General features: G+C 33.0%; 1 protein-coding gene across 1 annotated transcript in view; it reads right to left on the bottom strand.

Moving 5' to 3' along the window:
• Positions 1 to 3,790: 3,790 nt before the first annotated feature.
• The window catches only part of sNPF-R (short neuropeptide F receptor), a 180,612-nt gene continuing 161,189 nt past the window's right edge, over positions 3,791 to 23,213 (bottom strand). Inside the window, exon 3 of the mRNA XM_073987284.1 lies at positions 3,791 to 4,130. The gene's annotated coding sequence lies outside the window, so the exon portion shown is untranslated. The remainder of the gene's footprint in view (positions 4,131 to 23,213) is intronic.

Below are 23,213 nucleotides of genomic sequence, written 5' to 3'. Positions count from 1 at the left end.
ATTTCCAAGTGTGAAATTCTAAAAAAATCCTTTACCTTTCTAATATTTTTATAAAACAGTTTTTTTGTAATTTGATTTTTAAGCGTGGTGGACTTTTGGAAAATTTTTTTACAGTTCCTACTAGGACTCCTGGAGTTTTATAAATATTGTCACAATCTTCATAAAGCCCAATGGACGTTTAAAAATATTTTCACTGTCCGTAAAAGGGCTCCTTGATTTTTAAAACATTTTCAAAATCCCTAGAAAGGCCCTTGAAGTTTCCAATTCACAAGACAGTATTATGGAATTTTAAAAATATTTTCACAGTCCCTTTTAGGACTCCTAGAATTTTAAAAATATTTTCACAGTCCCCCTAAAGCCTCATTAATGTTTAAAATTATTTTCAAAATCCCTACCAGGGCTTCTGAATTAAAACAAAACACTGCAATTCCCTAGAGAGGCTAGTGGATTTTTAAAAAGATTTTGAGAGTCCCCACTTAGGCTCGTTGGGTTTTAAAAATATTTTTCTGGTCCGCAACTCAGGTTTGTGAAATTTTTAAATATTTTCATAGTCCCTACTAGGACTCTTGGAATTTTAAAAATATTTTCAAAGAACCCCTAAGGCCTCATTGATGTTTAAAATTATTTTCAAAATCCCTACCATGTCTTCTGAATAAGGAAATCTGAAAGTCCTTAGAGAGGATAGTGAATTTTTAAAAAGATTTTGAGAGTCCCTATTTAGGCTCGTGGAGTTTTAAAAATATTTTTCCGGTTTGTGGAAATTTAAAAATATTTTCAGAGTCCCTACTAGGACTTCTGGAATTTTAAAAATATTTTCAAAAAACCCCTAAGGCCTCATTGATGTTTGAAATTATTTACAAAAACCCCACCAGGGCTCCTGAATTAAAAAAAAAAAACTGAAATTCGCTAGAGAGGCAACACAGGTTTGTTGAATTTTAAAAATTTTTTCACAGTCCCTACTAGGACTCCAGGAATTTTAAAAATATTGTCACAATCCCCATAAAGACCAATAGACGTTTAAAAATATTTTCAAAGTCCGTATAAGGGCTTCTTGATTTTTAAAACATTTTCAAAGTCCCTAGAAAGGCTCGTGGAGTTTTAAAACTATTTTCCAGTCCCCAACGCAGGTTTGTGGAATTTTAAAAATAGCCTCATTGATGTTAAAAGTTATTTTCAAAATCCCTACAAGAGGAAGTTTAAAAATATTTACACAGTCCGCCAAGGGCTCCTTGATTTTTAAACCATGTTAAAAGTCCCTAGAAAGGCTCCTGGAGACTTAAAAATATTGTCACAGTCCCTACAAGCGTGGTGGACTTTTGGATATTTTTTTTACAGTTCCTATTAGGACTCCTGGAGTTTTATAAATATTGTCCCAGTCATCATAAAGCCCAATGGAGGTTTAAAAATATTTTCACTGACGTAAAAGAGCTCCTTTATTTTTAAAACATTTTCAAAATCCCTAGAAAGGCTCGTGAAATTTTAAAAATACTTTTCCAGGCCCCATGACAGGTTTGTTGAATTTTAAAAATATTTTCACAGTCCCTTTTAGGACTCATAGAAATTTAAAAATATTTTCAAAGAACCCGTAAGGCCTCATTAATGTTTAAAATTATTTTCAAAATACAACAAGGGCTTATGAATCAACAAAAAAAAAAAATAAATAAATAAATAAAAATAAAAAAATAATGTCTCTAGAGAGGCTAGTGGATTTTTTAAAAGATTTTGAGTATCCCCATTTAGGCTCGTAGAGCTTTTAAATATTTTTGCAACAACAATAAATCCGCATTTAATTTAGTGACATTTTTACTTAAAGCCCAATGGACGTTCAAAATTATTTTCACAGTCCGTCAAGCGCTCCTTGATTTTTAAACCATTTCAAAAGGCCCTAGAAAGGCTCCTGTAGTCTTAAAAACTCTTGTCGCAGTCCTCATAAATCCCAAGTGACGTTAAAAAATATTTTCACAGACCGTGCAAAGGCTTCTTGATTTTTAAAATATTTTCAAAATCTCTAGAAAGGCTCGTGGAGTTTTAAAAATATTTTTTCGGTCCCCAACAAAGGTTTGTGGAATTTTAAAAATATTTTCACAATCCCTACTAGGACTCGTGGAATTTTAAAAATATTTTCACAGTCCCCTTAAGCCTCATTGATGTTTAAAATTATTTTCAAAATCCCAAGGGCTCCTGAATTTAAAAAAACAACCTGAAACTCCCTAGAGAGGCTAATGGATTTTTAGGAAGATTTTGAGGCTACCGATTTAGGCTCTTGGAGTTTTTAAATATTAAACAACAAAGTCCCATTGAATTTAGTAAAATTTTCACTTAATCTACAATGGTTTGAGGCTAGTAATTACAAAGGAAATATTTATTTGTTCTATGGGTTGTATAAATGTTGGCATTACTTATACGCTACCCTTAACCGAAGTAGAAAGCAGAAAAAGTATTGTATGCAGGTGTAACGGGATTCTTTATCTGTCCCAAATAGATATGAGACGCCAAAAATAATATTTTTGGAAATGTTGTGTTATCTTTGGCCTATGTCCTAAATCTTTGGGGTCCATGAAAATTCATACATGGCATTGGGCAATGATGGGAGACAAGGTCATTTTCAGTCTCTTATCAAGTTTTCTTGATGTGCTGTGGTATTCATGTGGCTTATAAGGGAGTGATTATTATTGTTTAGTGTCGTCCAAGTGGGAAATAAATTGTTACCTAGGGACTACAACTGGTAGAATAATTTTTTAATAAATTTTCAATAAAAACAATAAATAAAGTAAATAAAATAAATATTATTTTAATGGTTTTCCTCCAAAATCATTTAAAAAAAAATATATCTGTTAGATTGGTTTAGACATTTTTTTTATTCTTTATCTTCTTGGAAAATAAATTATGACAACATAATAATAATAAAAGTAAAAGTTATATTTCTTTTGTAAGTTTTCAAACATTTCCAAGTGTGAAATTCTAAAAAATCCTTTACCTTTCTAATATTTTTATAAAACAGTTTTTTTTTTTTAATTTTATTGTTAACAGCCATTTATAATTTATTTATTTTCTTTATTATAGTTGTTGTTTTCTTTTTCTTTACATATAAAAATCAAACCATTAATTGTAGTTTTGTTGTCAGTTTTTTTCCTTATTTTTATTTACTATTTTAATAACTTTGAGTATTTTTTATTCTATTTTTATGGTACACTATAACTTTATTCTAAACATTACAATATATATTTTTATTTATAATTTTCTTTACATAATTGTTTATTATAATTTTATTTTTATTTATATATGTTTTTCAAATGTCTACCATCTTTTCTGCAAAATAATGTATTCAAATTGATAGTCTAATATCTATAATTGCCTAAAGTTGTTGTTGTTGTTGGTAACTTCTTGTATCTAAACTTTGTTGGTTGTTTTCTATTTAAGCAAATTATTTCAAATTAGCCTATCAAAACGGGGCTCAATAAACTACATTATATTGCATACTTTTAGGTACTGGTTGTTTTGTTTTCTATATTATTTTCTAAGATATTTTTTATTATTTTTTTTAAGTGAAATTTTACGCAATTTCACTTTTAATACTTAAAAATATAAATACAATTTTTTTTTATATTTAATTTCCTTTAGTTTTATTTTTTATATATTTACAATATATTTTTGTTTTAAACATTTAACAAATGTAATTCTATAGTAAACATTATAAAACTGCATACCATCTTAGAAGCTAAATATACAATTTATTTTTAATATGTTTCTTAAATATTATAATATTTATGTTATATTTCATTTCACATTATTTTTCATTATTCATTAATTATTCTCCTTATATTCGTTGCGATTTAGTTAAATATTATTATTTTTTGTATCTAAAGAATTGATGTTTTCAATACTTAGTTAATAGTTATGGGCTTTATATTATTTTTCTTTTTAGTTCCAGTTCTTCTTCCTCCTTTTAGTTGTGTACAGTACTTCATCTCTTAGAATTTGTTACAATTTGGTGAAAAAAAAATAAAAATTTTCTTCTTACATATTTAGCTATGGCTTCAGGGTGGGGTGTTGTTGTGTTTGCTTAGCATTCATAGCTGCCATGGAATTATTTTAGCACACATTTCCTCTTAAAAATGCGTCTCAATAATCTGTAAATAAAGAATAATTTGAAAATAAATTTTAATTGATGTGAATAAAAAACTAAAATATTTTCAGTAAAACCACAAATACTGATGTATATTTAAAAATATTACCAGAAAATTATAAGACCTCATATATTTTTAAAAATAGTTTCTGGAAACCGATAAGATTTTTAAAAATATTTCAAGGGCTTCTAATAAGGCTCGTGGATTTTTAAAAAATATTCAAGGCTTCTAACAAGGCTCGTGGATTTTTTAAAAAATATTTCAAGGGCTTCTAACAAGGCTCGTGGATTTTTAAAAAATATTTCAAGGGCTTCTAACAAGGCTCTTGGATTTTTAAAAAATATTTCAAGGGCTTCTAACAAGGCTCGTGGATTTTTAAAAAAAATATTTCAAGGGCTTCTAACAAGGCTCGTGGATTTTTAAAAAATATTTCAAGGGTTTCTAACAAGGTTCCTGGATTTTAAAAAATATTTCAAGGGCTTCTAACAAGGCTCATGGATTTTTAAAAAATATTTCAAGGGCTCCTAACAAGTCTCGTGGATTTTTAAAAATTATTTTTAGTCAGCCTACTAAGGCTCGTGGATGTTTAAAAAAATTTCAAGGGCTTCTAACAAGGCTCGTGGATGTTTAAAAAAATTTCAAGGGCTTCTAACAAGGCTCGTGGATTTTTAAAAAATATTTTTAGGCAGCCTAATAAGGCTCGTGGATTTTTAAAAAATATTTTTGGCAGCCTACCAAAGCTCGTGGATTTTTAAAAATAATTTTAGGAATCCTACCAAGGCTCGTGGATTTTTAAAAATATTTTTAGGCAGCCTACCAAGGCTCTAGGATTTTTAAAAATATTTTTAGGCAGCCTACCAAGGCTCGTGGATTTTTAAAAATATTTTTAGGCAGCCTACCAAGGCTCGTGGATTTTTAAAAATATTTCTAGGTCTTCTAACAAGGCTCGTGGATTTTTAAAAATATTTCTAGGTCTTCTAACAAGGCTCGTGGATTTTTAAAAATATTTCTAGGCCTTCTAACAAGGCTCGTGGATTTTTAAAAATATTTCTAGGTCTTCTAACAAGGCTCGTGGATTTTTAAAAATATTTCTAGGTCTTCTAACAAGGCTCGTGGATTTTTAAAAATATTTCCAGGTCTTCTAACAAGGTTCGTGGATTTTTAAAAATATTCCTAGGTCTTCTAACAAGGCTCGTGGATTTTTAAAAATATTTTTAGGCATCCTGCCAAGGCTCGTGGATTTTTAAAAATATTTCTAGGTCTTCTAACAAGGCTCGTGGATTTTTAAAATTATTTATGGGTCTTCTAACAAGGCTCGTGGATTTTTAAAAATATTTCTAGGTCTTCTAACAAGGCTCGTGGATTTTTAAAAATATTTCTAGGTCTTCTAACAAGGCTCGTGGATTTTTAAAAATATTTCTAGGTCTTCTAACAAGGCTCGTGGATTTTTAAAAATATTCCTAGGTCTTCTAACAAGGCTCGTGGATTTTTAAAAATATTCCTAGGTCTTCTAACAAGGCTCGTGGATTTTTAAAAATATTTTTAGGCATCCTGCCAAGGCTCGTGGATTTTTAAAAATATTTTTAGGCATCCTGCCAAGGCTCGTGGATTTTTAAAAATATTTTTAGGCATCCTGCCAAGGCTCGTGGATTTTTAAAAATATTTTTAGGCATCCTGCCAAGGCTCGTGGATTTTTAAAAATATTTCTAGGTCTTCTAACAAGGCTCGGGGATTTTTAAAATTATTTATGGGTCTTCTAACAAGGCTCGTGGATTTTTAAAAATATTTTTAGGCAGCCTACCAAGGCTCGTGGATTTTTAAAAATATTTTTAGGCAGCCTACCAAGGCTCGTGGATTTTTAAAAATATTTTTAGGCAGCCTACCAAGGCTCGTGGATTTTTAAAAATATTTTTAGGCAGCCTACCAAGGCTCTAGGATTTTTAAAAATATTTTTAGGCAGCATACCAAGGCTCGTGGATTTTTAAAAATATTTTTAGGCAGCCTACCAAGGCTCGTGGATTTTTAAAAATATTTTAAGGCAGCCTACCAAGGCTCGTGGATTTTTAAAAATATTCTAGGCATCATACCAAGGCTCGTGGATTTTTAAAAATATTTTTAGGCATCATACCAAGGCTCGTGGATTTTTAAAAATATTTTTAAGCAGCCTATCAAAGCTCGTGGATTTTTAAAAATATTTTTAGGCAGCCTACCTTGGCTCGTGGATTTTTAAATATATTCTAGGCATCATACCAAGGCTCGTGGATTTTTAAAAATATTCTAGGCATCATACCAAGGCCCGTGGATTTTTAAAAATATTCTAGGCATCATACCAAGGCTCGTGGATTTTTAAAAATATTCTAGGCATCATACCAAGGCTCGTGGATTTTTAAAAATATTTTTAGGCAGCCTACCAAAGCTCGTGGATTTTTAAAAATATTTTTAGGCAGCCTATCAAAGCTCGTGGATTTTTAAAAATATTTTTAGGCAGCATACCTTGGCTCGTGGATTTTTAAAAATATTTTTAGGCAGCCTACCTTGGCTCGTGGATTTTTAAAAATATTTTTAGGCAGCCTACCAAGGCTCCTGGATTTTCTTAAAATATTTTTAGGCAGCCTACCAATGCTCGTGGATTTTCTTAAAATGTTTTTAGGCAGCCTACCAAGGCTCGTGGATTTTCTTAAAATATTTTTAGGCAGCCTACCAAGGCTCGTGGATTTTCTTAAAATATTTTTAGGCAGCCTACCAAGGCTCGTGGATTTTCTTAAAATATTTTTAGGCAGCCTACCAAGGCTCGTAAATTTTTTAAAAATATCTTTAGCCAGCCTACCAAGGCTCGTAAGTTTTTTAAAAGAAATTCGAAGTCCCTACAAATACTCTTTAATAAAAAAATAAATATTTAAACAAATTTGTAGCCAGCCTACCAAGGCTCGTAAATTTTTTAAAAGAAATTCGAAGTCCCTACAAATACTCTTTAATAAAAAATAAATATTTAAACAAATTTGTACACATTATTTTTCTTGATAAATGATAATTGTTTACGTCCCCCTCTTCCCCTGATTCTGAAATGCTTTAAAAATGTTGGGAGACCATCAATGGCAAAAACATTTACCCTTGAGCATTTTCTAAGATATTTTATGGCCTCAAGTCTACCAAAGCATTAATCATTTCTAAGGACATTTTCAGAGGAATTTCCATCACGGGTTCTTTTGGGCAATTTGCCAAGACAAAGTAGTTGAAAGTTTCACAACAAAAAATTCCTGAGAATTTATGAAAAAAATTTGTTAAATAATCATAATAACAAATTATGAAAATAATAAAATTTCTCCATGACGAATTTCATTTTGAAATCTCCTCCTGCCAGTCATGTGTGTCATATGGGTCTAAAAGCATGAAAAAGTGACAAAGCCCACCCCATAAAATATGTATTTAAAGAGAATAAAATAATAATCTGCCTAAAAGTATGCCATGTTCCTAAGAGATAAATTATATTTGTTCATTTATTAAAATGGCAAAGAGCTCGTGGCAGGGAAAAGGGTGGCTGACATTGGTGGCCAAGATAAAAAGGCCTTACAACAACAAAGTTTATTTAATTAATTGTTGGTAGTTTGTACTGATGATGGCATACTTGGGCATACTTGTGATAAACTTTACAGGGTAATGCAAAATTAAAACCAACATTTATTTACAATCTGCCCTCGCATTCACACCCTATCCTCAGCCTAAGTATAAAGTTATCTTTCTAATAAAATTTAACATCAAATTATATCTCATAGTTAGTCAATAAAACAAAATACACCACATAAACTAAAGCCTATCGTCATGTGTTGTAAACATAAAATATTATTGCCTACTTTTAGGCTTTCGAATAGTAATTTTTGTTACAATATTTCCTAAAATGAGTTCATTTAACAGAATAATAACAATAACAACAACCCCTAGTTGTGTTAAGTGTAATGATAATGAAGTTCATCTTTTCTGTTTAGTGGCAATAATGATAATCTTCATGGGCATGATAATGGCAATGCCTCCTAAAGTAGTGTCAATGTTTTCCTTGATGTAGATAATTCACACATTAAATATAACCACAACAGTTTTGTCGGCAATTGGGTATGAGTGCTTGATAAGCAGCTCTTTAATAAGCAAATGATGTCAGCTCATGAAAAAAATAATCAAGAAATAATGAAAAAATTCTAATGAAACAAATCTATGGGCCAACCAAGGCTCGTGGATTTTTACAAATATTTTAGGGCACTTAACGGGACAACAGTTTTGTCGGCAATTGGGTATGAGTGCTTGATAAGCAGCTCTTTAATAAGCAAATGATGTCAGCTCATGAAAAAAATAATCAAGAAATAATGAAAAAATTCTAATGAAACAAATCTATGGGCCAACCAAGGCTCGTGGATTTTTACAAATATTTTAGGGCACTTAACGGGACTAGTGGATTGTTAATAAAAATGTCTAGGGCTTCTAACAAGGCTCGAGGATTTTTAAAAATATTTCTAGGGCTTCTAACAAGGCTCGTGCATTTTTAAAAATATTTCTAGAGCTTCTAAATAAAAATATATCTAGGGAATCTAACAAGGCTCGTGAATTTTTAAAAATACTTCTAGAACACATAGCAAGACTCGTGGATTTTTAAAAATATTTCTAGGGCTTCTAACAAGGCTCGCGGATTTTTAAAAATATTTCTAGGGCTTCTAACAAGGCTCGTGGATTTTTAAAAATATTTCTAGGGCTTCTAACAAGGCTCGCGGATTTTTAAAAATATTTCTAGGGCTTCTAACAAGGCTAGTGGATTTTTAAAAATATTTCTAGAGCTTCTAACAAGACTCGTGAATTTTTAAAAATATTTCTTGGGCACCTAACAAGGCTCGTGAATTTTTAAAAATATTTCTTAGGCACCTAACAAGGCTCGTGAATTTTTAAAAATATTTATTGGGCACCTAACAAGGCTCGTGAATTTTTAAAAATATTTCTAGGACATCTTTGTGTTTATTTCAGCTTTAGTCCATATTTTGTTGTAATTCAATTGTTTGAATAACAACAAAATATTTTAAAGTGGATATGAAATTGATTAGTTGCGGGCGAAGGGTAGGGAATACTATAGTTTCAGTTGTCACCAAACAACTTCATCAGTTCCCTTTTTCGCCGACTCTGTATCGATAAACAGGTCAATAAAGCCATCTAGCAAATTAAATAAAATGAGAAATTTGCTGTATGGCCCTAAAGCTGTTTACCCTACAATTTGAGTCGAACTAAAGAATTTCATATCCACCACTGTTTTTTATGTCGTCTTTGCTTCGCAAAGAATACGAACATAGGAGTGTTGCTTCAATAAGCGGGGGTAAAAACAACAAGAAAGTTGTTTTTGCATTACGCATTGGTCAACAAGGACATCTAAAAAGGCTCGTGGATTTTTAAAAATATTTCTAGGGCTTCTAACAAGGCTCGTGGATTTTTAAAAATATTTCTAGGGCTTCTAACAAGACTCGTGGATTTTTAAAAATATTTCTAGGGCTTCTAACAAGGCTCGTGGATTTTTAAAAATATTTCTAGGGCTTCTAACAAGGCTCGTGGATTTTTTAAAATATTTCTAGGGCTTCTAACAAGGCTCGTAGATTTTTAAAAATATTTCTGGACCATCTAACAAGGCTCGTGGATTTTTAAAAATATTTCTGGACCATCTAACAAGGCTCGTGGATTTTTAAAAATATTTCTGGACCATCTAACAAGGCTCGTGGATTTTTAAAAATATTTCTGGACCATCTAACAAGGCTCGTGGATTTTTAAAAATATTTCTGGACCATCTAACAAGGCTCGTGGATAAAAATATTTCTGGACCATCTAACAAGGCTCGTGGATTTTTAAAAATATTTCTGGACCATCTAACAAGGCTCGTGGATTTTTAAAAATATTTCTGGACCATCTAACAAGGCTCGTGGATTTTTAAAAATATTTCTGGACCATCTAACAAGGCTCGTGGATTTTTAAAAATATTTCTGGACCATCTAACAAGGCTCGTGGATTTTTAAAAATATTTCTGGACCATCTAACAAGGCTCGTGGATTTTTAAAAATATTTCTGGACCATCTAACAAGGCTCGTGGATTTTTAAAAATATTTCTGGACCATCTAACAAGGCTCGTGGATTTTTAAAAATATTTCTGGACCATCTAACAAGGCTCGTGGATTTTTAAAAATATTTCTGGACCATCTAACAAGGCTCGTGGATTTTTAAAAATATTTCTGGACCATCTAACAAGGCTCGTGGATTTTTAAAAATTTTTCTGGACCATCTAACAAGGCTCGTGGATTTTTAAAAATATTTCTGGACCATCTAACAAGGCTCGTGGATTTTTAAAAATATTTCTGGACCATCTAACAAGGCTCGTGGATTTTTAAAAATATTTCTGGACCATCTAACAAGGCTCGTGGATTTTTAAAAATATTTCTGGACCATCTAACAAGGCTCGTGGATTTTTAAAAATATTTCTGGACCATCTAACAAGGCTCGTGGATTTTTAAAAATATTTCTGGACCATCTAACAAGGCTCGTGGATTTTTAAAAATATTTCTGGACCATCTAACAAGGCTCGTGGATTTTTAAAAATATTTCTGGACCATCTAACAAGGCTCGTGGATTTTTAAAAATATTTCTGGACCATCTAACAAGGCTCGTGGATTTTTAAAAATATTTCTGGACCATCTAACAAGGCTCGTGGATTTTTAAAAATATTTCTGGACCATCTAACAAGGCTCGTGGATTTTTAAAAATATTTCTGGACCATCTAACAAGGCTCGTGGATTTTTAAAAATATTTCTGGACCATCTAACAAGGCTCGTGGATTTTTAAAAATATTTCTGGACCATCTAACAAGGCTCGTGGAAAAAATATTTCTGGACCATCTAACAAGGCTCGTGGATTTTTAAAAATATTTCTGGACAATCTAACAAGGCTCGTGGATTTTTAAAAATATTTCTGGACCATCTAACAAGGCTCGTGGATTTTTTGAAATGATTCTAGAGCTTCTAACAAGACTCGTGGATTTATAAAAAATATTTCTGGACAATCTGACAAGGCTCGTGGATTTTTAAAAATATTTCTGGACCATCTAACAAGGCTCGTGGATTTTTAAAAATATTTCTGGACCATCTAACAAGGCTCGTGGATTTTTAAAAATATTTCTGGACCATCTAACAAGGCTCGTGGATTTTTAAAAATATTTCTGGACCACCTAACAAAGCTCGTGGATTTTTAAAAATATTTCTGGACCACCTAACAAGGCTCGTGGATTTTTAAAAGTATTTCTGGACCATCTAAGAAGGCTCGTGGAGTTTTAAAAATATTTCTGGACCATCTAACAAGGCTCGTGGAAAAAATATTTCTGGACCATCTAACAAGGCTCGTGGAAAAAATATTTCTGGACCATCTAACAAGGCTCGTGGATTTTTAAAAATATTTCTGGACAATCTAACAAGGCTCGTGGATTTTTAAAAATATTTCTGGACCATCTAACAAGGCTCGTGGATTTTTTGAAATGATTCTAGAGCTTCTAACAAGACTCGTGGATTTATAAAAAATATTTCTGGACAATCTGACAAGGCTCGTGGATTTTTAAAAATATTTCTGGACCATCTAACAAGGCTCGTGGATTTTTAAAAATATTTCTGGACCATCTAACAAGGCTCGTGGATTTTTAAAAATATTTCTGGACCATCTAACAAGGCTCGTGGATTTTTAAAAATATTTCTGGACCACCTAACAAAGCTCGTGGATTTTTAAAAATATTTCTGGACCACCTAACAAGGCTCGTGGATTTTTAAAAGTATTTCTGGACCATCTAAGAAGGCTCGTGGAGTTTTAAAAATATTTCTGGACCATCTAACAAGGCTCGTGGAAAAAATATTTCTGGACCATCTAACAAGGCTCGTGGAAAAAATATTTCTGGACCATCTAACAAGGCTCGTGGATTTTTAAAAATATTTCTGGACAATCTAACAAGGCTCGTGGATTTTTAAAAATATTTCTGGACCATCTAACAAGGCTCGTGGATTTTTTGAAATGATTCTAGAGCTTCTAACAAGACTCGTGGATTTATAAAAAATATTTCTGGACAATCTGACAAGGCTCGTGGATTTTTAAAAATATTTCTGGACCATCTAACAAGGCTCGTGGATTTTTAAAAATATTTCTGGACCATCTAACAAGGCTCGTGGATTTTTAAAAATATTTCTGGACCATCTAACAAGGCTCGTGGATTTTTAAAAATATTTCTGGACCACCTAACAAAGCTCGTGGATTTTTAAAAATATTTCTGGACCACCTAACAAGGCTCGTGGATTTTTAAAAGTATTTCTGGACCATCTAAGAAGGCTCGTGGAGTTTTAAAAATATTTCTGGACCATCTAACAAGGCTCGTGGAAAAAATATTTCTGGACCATCTAACAAGGCTCGTGGAAAAAATATTTCTGGACCATCTAACAAGGCTCGTGGATTTTTAAAAATATTTCTGGACAATCTAACAAGGCTCGTGGATTTTTAAAAATATTTCTGGACCATCTAACAAGGCTCGTGGATTTTTTGAAATGATTCTAGAGCTTCTAACAAGACTCGTGGATTTATAAAAAATATTTCTGGACAATCTGACAAGGCTCGTGGATTTTTAAAAATATTTATGGACCATCTAATAAGGCTCGTGGATTTTTAAAAATATTTCTGGACCATCTAACAAGGCTCGTGGATTTTTAAAAATATTTCTGGACCATCTAACAAGGCTCGTGGATTTTTAAAAATATTTCTGGACCATCTAACAAGGCTCGTGGATTTTTAAAAATATTTCTGGACCATCTAACAAGGCTCGTGGATTTTTAAAAATATTTCTGGACCATCTAACAAGGCTCGTGGATTTTTAAAAATATTTCTGGACCATCTAACAAGGCTCGTGGATTTTTAAAAATATTTCTGGACCATCTAACAAGGCTCGTGGATTTTTAAAAATATTTCTGGACCATCTAACAAGGCTCGTGGATTTTTAAAATATTTCTGGACCATCTAACAAGGCTCGTGGATTTTTAAAAATATTTCTGGACCATCTAACAAGGCTCGTGGATTTTTAAAAATATTTCTGGACCATCTAACAAGGCTCGTGGATTTTTAAAAATATTTCTGGACCATCTAACAAGGCTCGTGGATTTTTAAAAATATTTCTGGACCATCTAACAAGGCTCGTGGATTTTTAAAAATATTTCTGGACCATCTAACAAGGCTCGTGGAAAAAATATTTCTGGACCATCTAACAAGGCTCGTGGAAAAAATATTTCTGGACCATCTAACAAGGCTCGTGGATTTTTAAAAATATTTCTGGACCATCTAACAAGGCTCGTGGATTTTTAAAAATATTTCTGGACCATCTAACAAGGCTCGTGGAAAAAATATTTCTGGACCATCTAACAAGGCTCGTGGAAAAAATATTTCTGGACCATCTAACAAGGCTCGTGGATTTTTAAAAATATTTCTGGACAATCTAACAAGGCTCGTGGATTTTTAAAAATATTTCTGGACCATCTAACAAGGCTCGTGGATTTTTTGAAATGATTCTAGAGCTTCTAACAAGACTCGTGGATTTATAAAAAATATTTCTGGACAATCTGACAAGGCTCGTGGATTTTTAAAAATATTTCTGGACCATCTAACAAGGCTCGTGGATTTTTAAAAATATTTCTGGACCATCTAACAAGGCTCGTGGATTTTTAAAAATATTTCTGGACCATCTAACAAGGCTCGTGGATTTTTAAAAATATTTCTGGACCATCTAACAAGGCTCGTGGATTTTTAAAAATATTTCTGGACCATCTAACAAGGCTCGTGGATTTTTAAAAATATTTCTGGACCATCTAACAAGGCTCGTGGATTTTTAAAAATATTTCTGGACCATCTAACAAGGCTCGTGGATTTTTAAAAATATTTCTGGACCATCTAACAAGGCTCGTGGATTTTTAAAAATATTTCTGGACCATCTAACAAGGCTCGTGGATTTTTAAAATATTTCTGGACCATCTAACAAGGCTCGTGGATTTTTAAAAATATTTCTGGACCATCTAACAAGGCTCGTGGATTTTTAAAAATATTTCTGGACCATCTAACAAGGCTCGTGGATTTTTAAAAATATTTCTGGACCATCTAACAAGGCTCGTGGATTTTTAAAAATATTTCTGGACCATCTAACAAGGCTCGTGGATTTTTAAAAATATTTCTGGACCATCTAACAAGGCTCGTGGATTTTTAAAAATATTTCTGGACCATCTAACAAGGCTCGTGGAAAAAATATTTCTGGACCATCTAACAAGGCTCGTGGAAAAAATATTTCTGGACCATCTAACAAGGCTCGTGGATTTTTAAAAAAATTTCTGGACAATCTAACAAGGCTCGTGGATTTTTAAAAATATTTCTGGACCATCTAACAAGGCTCGTGGATTTTTTGAAATGATTCTAGAGCTTCTAACAAGACTCGTGGATTTTTAAAAATATTTCTGGACCATCTAACAAGGCTCGTGGATTTTTAAAAATATTTCTGAACCATCTAACAAGGCTCGTGGATTTTTAAAAATATTTCTGGACCATCTAACAAGGCTCGTGGATTTTTAAAAATATTTCTGGACCATCTAACAAGGCTCGTGGATTTTTAAAAATATTTCTGGACCATCTAACAAGGCTCGTGGATTTTAAAAAATATTTCTGGACCATCTAACAAGGCTCGTGGATTTTTAAAAATATTTCTGGACCACCTAACAAGGCTCGTGGATTTTTAAAAGTATTTCTGGACCATCTAAGAAGGCTCGTGGAGTTTTAAAAATATTTCTGGACCATCTAACAAGGCTCGTGGAAAAAATATTTCTGGACCATCTAACAAGGCTCGTGGAAAAAATATTTCTGGACCATCTAACAAGGCTCGTGGATTTTTAAAAATATTTCTGGACAATCTAACAAGGCTCGTGGATTTTTAAAAATATTTCTGGACCATCTAACAAGGCTCGTGGATTTTTTGAAATGATTCTAGAGCTTCTAACAAGACTCGTGGATTTATAAAAAATATTTCTGGACAATCTGACAAGGCTCGTGGATTTTTAAAAATATTTCTGGACCATCTAACAAGGCTCGTGGATTTTTAAAAATATTTCTGGACCATCTAACAAGGCTCGTGGATTTTTAAAAATATTTCTGGACCATCTAACAAGGCTCGTGGATTTTTAAAAATATTTCTGGACCACCTAACAAAGCTCGTGGATTTTTAAAAATATTTCTGGACCACCTAACAAGGCTCGTGGATTTTTAAAAGTATTTCTGGACCATCTAAGAAGGCTCGTGGAGTTTTAAAAATATTTCTGGACCATCTAACAAGGCTCGTGGAAAAAATATTTCTGGACCATCTAACAAGGCTCGTGGAAAAAATATTTCTGGACCATCTAACAAGGCTCGTGGATTTTTAAAAATATTTCTGGACAATCTAACAAGGCTCGTGGATTTTTAAAAATATTTCTGGACCATCTAACAAGGCTCGTGGATTTTTAAAAATATTTCTGGACCACCTAACAAGGCTCGTGGATTTTTAAAAGTATTTCTGGACCATCTAAGAAGGCTCGTGGAGTTTTAAAAATATTTCTGGACCATCTAACAAGGCTCGTGGAAAAAATATTTCTGGACCATCTAACAAGGCTCGTGGAAAAAATATTTCTGGACCATCTAACAAGGCTCGTGGATTTTTAAAAATATTTCTGGACAATCTAACAAGGCTCGTGGATTTTTAAAAATATTTCTGGACCATCTAACAAGGCTCGTGGATTTTTTGAAATGATTCTAGAGCTTCTAACAAGACTCGTGGATTTATAAAAAATATTTCTGGACAATCTGACAAGGCTCGTGGATTTTTAAAAATATTTCTGGACCATCTAACAAGGCTCGTGGATTTTTAAAAATATTTCTGGACCATCTAACAAGGCTCGTGGATTTTTAAAAATATTTCTGGACCATCTAACAAGGCTCGTGGATTTTTAAAAATATTTCTGGACCACCTAACAAAGCTCGTGGATTTTTAAAAATATTTCTGGACCACCTAACAAGGCTCGTGGATTTTTAAAAGTATTTCTGGACCATCTAAGAAGGCTCGTGGAGTTTTAAAAATATTTCTGGACCATCTAACAAGGCTCGTGGAAAAAATATTTCTGGACCATCTAACAAGGCTCGTGGAAAAAATATTTCTGGACCATCTAACAAGGCTCGTGGATTTTTAAAAATATTTCTGGACAATCTAACAAGGCACGTGGATTTTTAAAAATATTTCTGGACCATCTAACAAGGCTCGTGGATTTTTTGAAATGATTCTAGAGCTTCTAACAAGACTCGTGGATTTATAAAAAATATTTCTGGACAATCTGACAAGGCTCGTGGATTTTTAAAAATATTTCTGGACCATCTAACAAGGCTCGTGGATTTTTAAAAATATTTCTGGACCATCTAACAAGGCTCGTGGATTTTTAAAAATATTTCTGGACCATCTAACAAGGCTCGTGGATTTTTAAAAATATTTCTGGACAATCTAACAAGGCTCGTGGATTTTTAAAAATATTTCTGGACCATCTAACAAGGCTCGTGGATTTTTAAAAATATTTCTGGACCATCTAACAAGGCTCGTGGATTTTTAAAAATATTTCTGGACCATCTAACAAGGCTCGTGGATTTTTAAAAATATTTCTGGACCATCTAACAAGGCTCGTGGATTTTTAAAAATATTTCTGGACCATCTAACAAGGCTCGTGGATTTTTAAAAATATTTCTGGACCATCTAACAAGGCTCGTGGATTTTTAAAAATATTTCTGGACCATCTAACAAGGCTCGTGGATTTTTAAAAATATTTCTGGACCATCTAACAAGGCTCGTGGATTTTTAAAATATTTCTGGACCATCTAACAAGGCTCGTGGATTTTTAAAAATATTTCTGGACCATCTAACAAGGCTCGTGGATTTTTAAAAATATTTCTGGACCATCTAACAAGGCTCGTGGATTTTTAAAAATATTTCTGGACCATCTAACAAGGCTCGTGGATTTTTAAAAATATTTCTGGACCATCTAATAAGGCTCGTGGATTTTTAAAAATATTTCTGGACCATCTAACAAGGCTCGTGGAAAAAATATTTCTGGACCATCTAACAAGGCTCGTGGAAAAAATATTTCTGGACCATCTAACAAGGCTCGTGGATTTTTAAAAAAATTTCTGGACAATCTAACAAGGCTCGTGGATTTTTAAAAATATTTCTGGACAATCTAACAAGGCTCGTGGATTTTTAAAAATATTTCTGGACCATCTAACAAGGCTCGTGGATTTTTTGAAATGATTCTAGAGCATCTAACAAGACTCGTGGATTTTTAAAAATATTTCTGGACCATCTAACAAGGCTCGTGGATTTTTAAAAATATTTCTGAACCATCTAACAAGGCTCGTGGATTTTTAAGAATATTTCTGGACCATCTAACAAGGCTCGTGGATTTTTAAAAATATTTCTGGACCATCTAACAAGGCTCGTGGATTTTTAAAAATATTTCTGGACCATCTAACAAGGCTCGTGGATTTTAAAAAATATTTCTGGACCATCTAACAAGGCTCGTGGATTTTTAAAAATATTTCTGGACCATCTAACAAGGCTCGTGGATTTTTAAAAATATTTCTGGACCATCTAACAAGGCTCGTGGATTTTTAAAAATATTTCTGGACCATCTAACAAGGCTCGTGGATTTTTAAAAATATTTCTGGACCATCTAACAAGGCTCGTGGATTTTTAAAAATATTTCTGGACCATCTAACAAGGCTCGTGGATTTTTAAAAATATTTCTGGACCATCTAACAAGGCTCGTGGATTTTTAAAAATATTTCTGGACCATCTAACAAGGCTCGTGGATTTTTAAACATATTTCTGGACCATCTAACAAGGCTCGTGGATTTTTAAAAATATTTCTGGACCATCTAACAAGGCTCGTGGATTTTTAAACATATTTCTGGACCATCTAACAAGGCTCGTGGATTTTTAAAAATATTTCTGGAACATCTAACAAGGCTCGTGGATTTTTAAAAATATTTCTGGACCATCTAACAAGGCTCGTGGATTTTTAAAAATATTTCTGGACCATCTAACAAGGCTCGTGGATTTTTAAAAATATTTCTGGACCATCTAACAAGGCTCGTGGATTTTTAAAAATATTTCTGGACCATCTAACAAGGCTCGTGGATTTTTAAAAATATTTCTGGACCATCTAACAAGGCTCGTGGAAAAAATATTTCTGGACCATCTAACAAGGCTCGTGGAAAAAATATTTCTGGACCATCTAACAAGGCTCGTGGATTTTTAAAAAAATTTCTGGACAATCTAACAAGGCTCGTGGATTTTTAAAAATATTTCTGGACAATCTAACAAGGCTCGTGGATTTTTAAAAATATTTCTGGACCATCTAACAAGGCTCGTGGATTTTTTGAAATGATTCTAGAGCTTCTAACAAGACTCGTGGATTTTTAAAAATATTTCTGGACCATCTAACAAGGCTCGTGGATTTTTAAAAATATTTCTGAACCATCTAACAAGGCTCGTGGATTTTTAAAAATATTTCTGGACCATCTAACAAGGCTCGTGGATTTTTAAAAATATTTCTGGACCATCTAACAAGGCTCGTGGATTTTTAAAAATATTTCTGGACCATCTAACAAGGCTCGTGGATTTTAAAAAATATTTCTGGACCATCTAACAAGGCTCGTGGATTTTTAAAAATATTTCTGGACCACCTAACAAGGCTCGTGGATTTTTAAAAGTATTTCTGGACCATCTAAGAAGGCTCGTGGAGTTTTAAAAATATTTCTGGACCATCTAACAAGGCTCGTGGAAAAAATATTTCTGGACCATCTAACAAGGCTCGTGGAAAAAATATTTCTGGACCATCTAACAAGGCTCGTGGATTTTTAAAAATATTTCTGGACAATCTAACAAGGCTCGTGGATTTTTAAAAATATTTCTGGACCATCTAACAAGGCTCGTGGATTTTTTGAAATGATTCTAGAGCTTCTAACAAGACTCGTGGATTTATAAAAAATATTTCTGGACAATCTGACAAGGCTCGTGGATTTTTAAAAATATTTCTGGACCATCTAACAAGGCTCGTGGATTTTTAAAAATATTTCTGGACCATCTAACAAGGCTCGTGGATTTTTAAAAATATTTCTGGACCATCTAACAAGGCTCGTGGATTTTTAAAAATATTTCTGGACCACCTAACAAAGCTCGTGGATTTTTAAAAATATTTCTGGACCACCTAACAAGGCTCGTGGATTTTTAAAAGTATTTCTGGACCATCTAAGAAGGCTCGTGGAGTTTTAAAAATATTTCTGGACCATCTAACAAGGCTCGTGGAAAAAATATTTCTGGACCATCTAACAAGGCTCGTGGATTTTTAAAAATATTTCTGGACAATCTAACAAGGCTCGTGGATTTTTAAAAATATTTCTGGACCATCTAACAAGGCTCGTGGATTTTTTGAAATGATTCTAGAGCTTCTAACAAGACTCGTGGATTTATAAAAAATATTTCTGGACAATCTGACAAGGCTCGTGGATTTTTAAAAATATTTCTGGACCATCTAACAAGGCTCGTGGATTTTTAAAAATATTTCTGGACCATCTAACAAGGCTCGTGGATTTTTAAAAATATTTCTGGACCATCTAACAAGGCTCGTGGATTTTTAAAAATATTTCTGGACCACCTAACAAAGCTCGTGGATTTTTAAAAATATTTCTGGACCACCTAACAAGGCTCGTGGATTTTTAAAAGTATTTCTGGACCATCTAAGAAGGCTCGTGGAGTTTTAAAAATATTTCTGGACCATCTAACAAGGCTCGTGGAAAAAATATTTCTGGACCATCTAACAAGGCTCGTGGAAAAAATATTTCTGGACCATCTAACAAGGCTCGTGGATTTTTAAAAATATTTCTGGACAATCTAACAAGGCTCGTGGATTTTTAAAAATATTTCTGGACCATCTAACAAGGCTCGTGGATTTTTTGAAATGATTCTAGAGCTTCTAACAAGACTCGTGGATTTATAAAAAATATTTCTGGACAATCTGACAAGGCTCGTGGATTTTTAAAAATATTTCTGGACCATCTAACAAGGCTCGTGGATTTTTAAAAATATTTCTGGACCATCTAACAAGGCTCGTGGATTTTTAAAAATATTTCTGGACCATCTAACAAGGCTCGTGGATTTTTAAAAATATTTCTGGACAATCTAACAAGGCTCGTGGATTTTTAAAAATATTTCTGGACCATCTAACAAGGCTCGTGGATTTTTAAAAATATTTCTGGACCATCTAACAAGGCTCGTGGATTTTTAAAAATATTTCTGGACCATCTAACAAGGCTCGTGGATTTTTAAAAATATTTCTGGACCATCTAACAAGGCTCGTGGATTTTTAAAAATATTTCTGGACCATCTAACAAGGCTCGTGGATTTTTAAAAATATTTCTGGACCATCTAACAAGGCTCGTGGATTTTTAAAAATATTTCTGGACCATCTAACAAGGCTCGTGGATTTTTAAAAATATTTCTGGACCATCTAACAAGGCTCGTGGATTTTTAAAATATTTCTGGACCATCTAACAAGGCTCGTGGATTTTTAAAAATATTTCTGGACCATCTAACAAGGCTCGTGGATTTTTAAAAATATTTCTGGACCATCTAACAAGGCTCGTGGATTTTTAAAAATATTTCTGGACCATCTAACAAGGCTCGTGGATTTTTAAAAATATTTCTGGACCATCTAACAAGGCTCGTGGATTTTTAAAAATATTTCTGGACCATCTAACAAGGCTCGTGGAAAAAATATTTCTGGACCATCTAACAAGGCTCGTGGAAAAAATATTTCTGGACCATCTAACAAGGCTCGTGGATTTTTAAAAAAATTTCTGGACAATCTAACAAGGCTCGTGGATTTTTAAAAATATTTCTGGACAATCTAACAAGGCTCGTGGATTTTTAAAAATATTTCTGGACCATCTAACAAGGCTCGTGGATTTTTTGAAATGATTCTAGAGCATCTAACAAGACTCGTGGATTTTTAAAAATATTTCTGGACCATCTAACAAGGCTCGTGGATTTTTAAAAATATTTCTGAACCATCTAACAAGGCTCGTGGATTTTTAAAAATATTTCTGGACCATCTAACAAGGCTCGTGGATTTTTAAAAATATTTCTGGACCATCTAACAAGGCTCGTGGATTTTTAAAAATATTTCTGGACCATCTAACAAGGCTCGTGGATTTTAAAAAATATTTCTGGACCATCTAACAAGGCTCGTGGATTTTTAAAAATATTTCTGGACCATCTAACAAGGCTCGTGGATTTTTAAAAATATTTCTGGACCATCTAACAAGGCTCGTGGATTTTTAAAAATATTTCTGGACCATCTAACAAGGCTCGTGGATTTTTAAAAATATTTCTGGACCATCTAACAAGGCTCGTGGATTTTTAAAAATATTTCTGGACCATCTAACAAGGCTCGTGGATTTTTAAACATATTTCTGGACCATCTAACAAGGCTCGTGGATTTTTAAAAATATTTCTGGACCATCTAACAAGGCTCGTGGATTTTTAAACATATTTCTGGACCATCTAACAAGGCTCGTGGATTTTTAAAAATATTTCTGGACCATCTAACAAGGCTCGTGGATTTTTAAACATATTTCTGGACCATCTAACAAGGCTCGTGGATTTTTAAAAATATTTCTGGAACATCTAACAAGGCTCGTGGATTTTTAAACATATTTCTGGACCATCTAACAAGGCTCGTGGATTTTTAAACATATTTCTGGACCATCTAACAAGGCTCGTGGATTTTTAAACATATTTCTGGACCATCTAACAAGGCTCGTGGATTTTTAAAAATATTTCTGGACCATCTAACAAGGCTCGTGGATTTTTAAAAATATTTCTAGACCATCTAACAAGGCTCGTGGATTTTTAAAAATATTTCTGGACCATCTACCAAGGCTCGTGGATTTTTAAACATATTTCTGGACCATCTAACAAGGCTCGTGGATTTTTAAACATATTTCTGGACCATCTAACAAGGCTCGTGGATTTTTAAACATATTTCTGGACCATCTAACAAGGCTCGTGGATTTTTAAAAATATTTCTGGACCATCTAACAAGGCTCGTGGATTTTTAAAAATATTTCTAGACCATCTAACAAGGCTCGTGGATTTTTAAAAATATTTCTGGACCATCTACCAAGGCTCGTGGATTTTTAAACATATTTCTGGACCATCTAACAAGGCTCGTGGATTTTTAAACATATTTCTGGACCATCTAACAAGGCTCGTGGATTTTTAAACATATTTCTGGACCATCTAACAAGGCTCGTTTATTTTTAAAAATATTTCTGGACCATCTAACAAGGCTCGTGGATTTTTAAAAATATTTCTGGACCATCTAACAAGGCTCGTTTATTTTTAAAAATATTTCTGGACCATCTAACAAGGCTCGTGGATTTTTAAAAATATTTCTGGACCATCTAACAAGGCTCGTTTATTTTTAAAAATATTTCTGGACCATCTAACAAGGCTCGTGGATTTTTAAAAATATTTCTGGACCATCTAACAAGGCTCGATTATTTTTAAAAATATTTCTGGACCATCTAACAAGGCTCGTTTATTTTTAAAAATATTTCTGGACCATCTAACAAGGCTCGTTTATTTTTAAAAATATTTCTGGACTATCTAACAAGGCTCGTGGATTTTTAAAAATATTTCTGGACCATCTAACAAGGCTCGTGGATTTTTAAAAATATTTCTGGACCATCTAACAAGGCCCGTGGATTTTTAAAAATATTTCTAGGCATTCTAACAAGGCTCGTGGATTTTTAAAAATATTTCTAGGCCTTCTAACAAGGCTCGTGGATTTTTTGAAATGATTCTAGAGCTTCTAACAAGACTCGTGGATTTATAAAAAATATTTCTGGACAATCTGACAAGGCTCGTGGATTTTTAAA

The sequence above is a fragment of the Musca autumnalis genome, unplaced genomic scaffold (genome assembly GCF_047663935.1).
Source record: "Musca autumnalis isolate F117 unplaced genomic scaffold, ASM4766393v1 scaffold_4, whole genome shotgun sequence".
Taxonomy (NCBI): domain Eukaryota; kingdom Metazoa; phylum Arthropoda; class Insecta; order Diptera; family Muscidae; genus Musca; species Musca autumnalis.
This window is presented reverse-complemented; position numbering and strand designations above follow the sequence as displayed.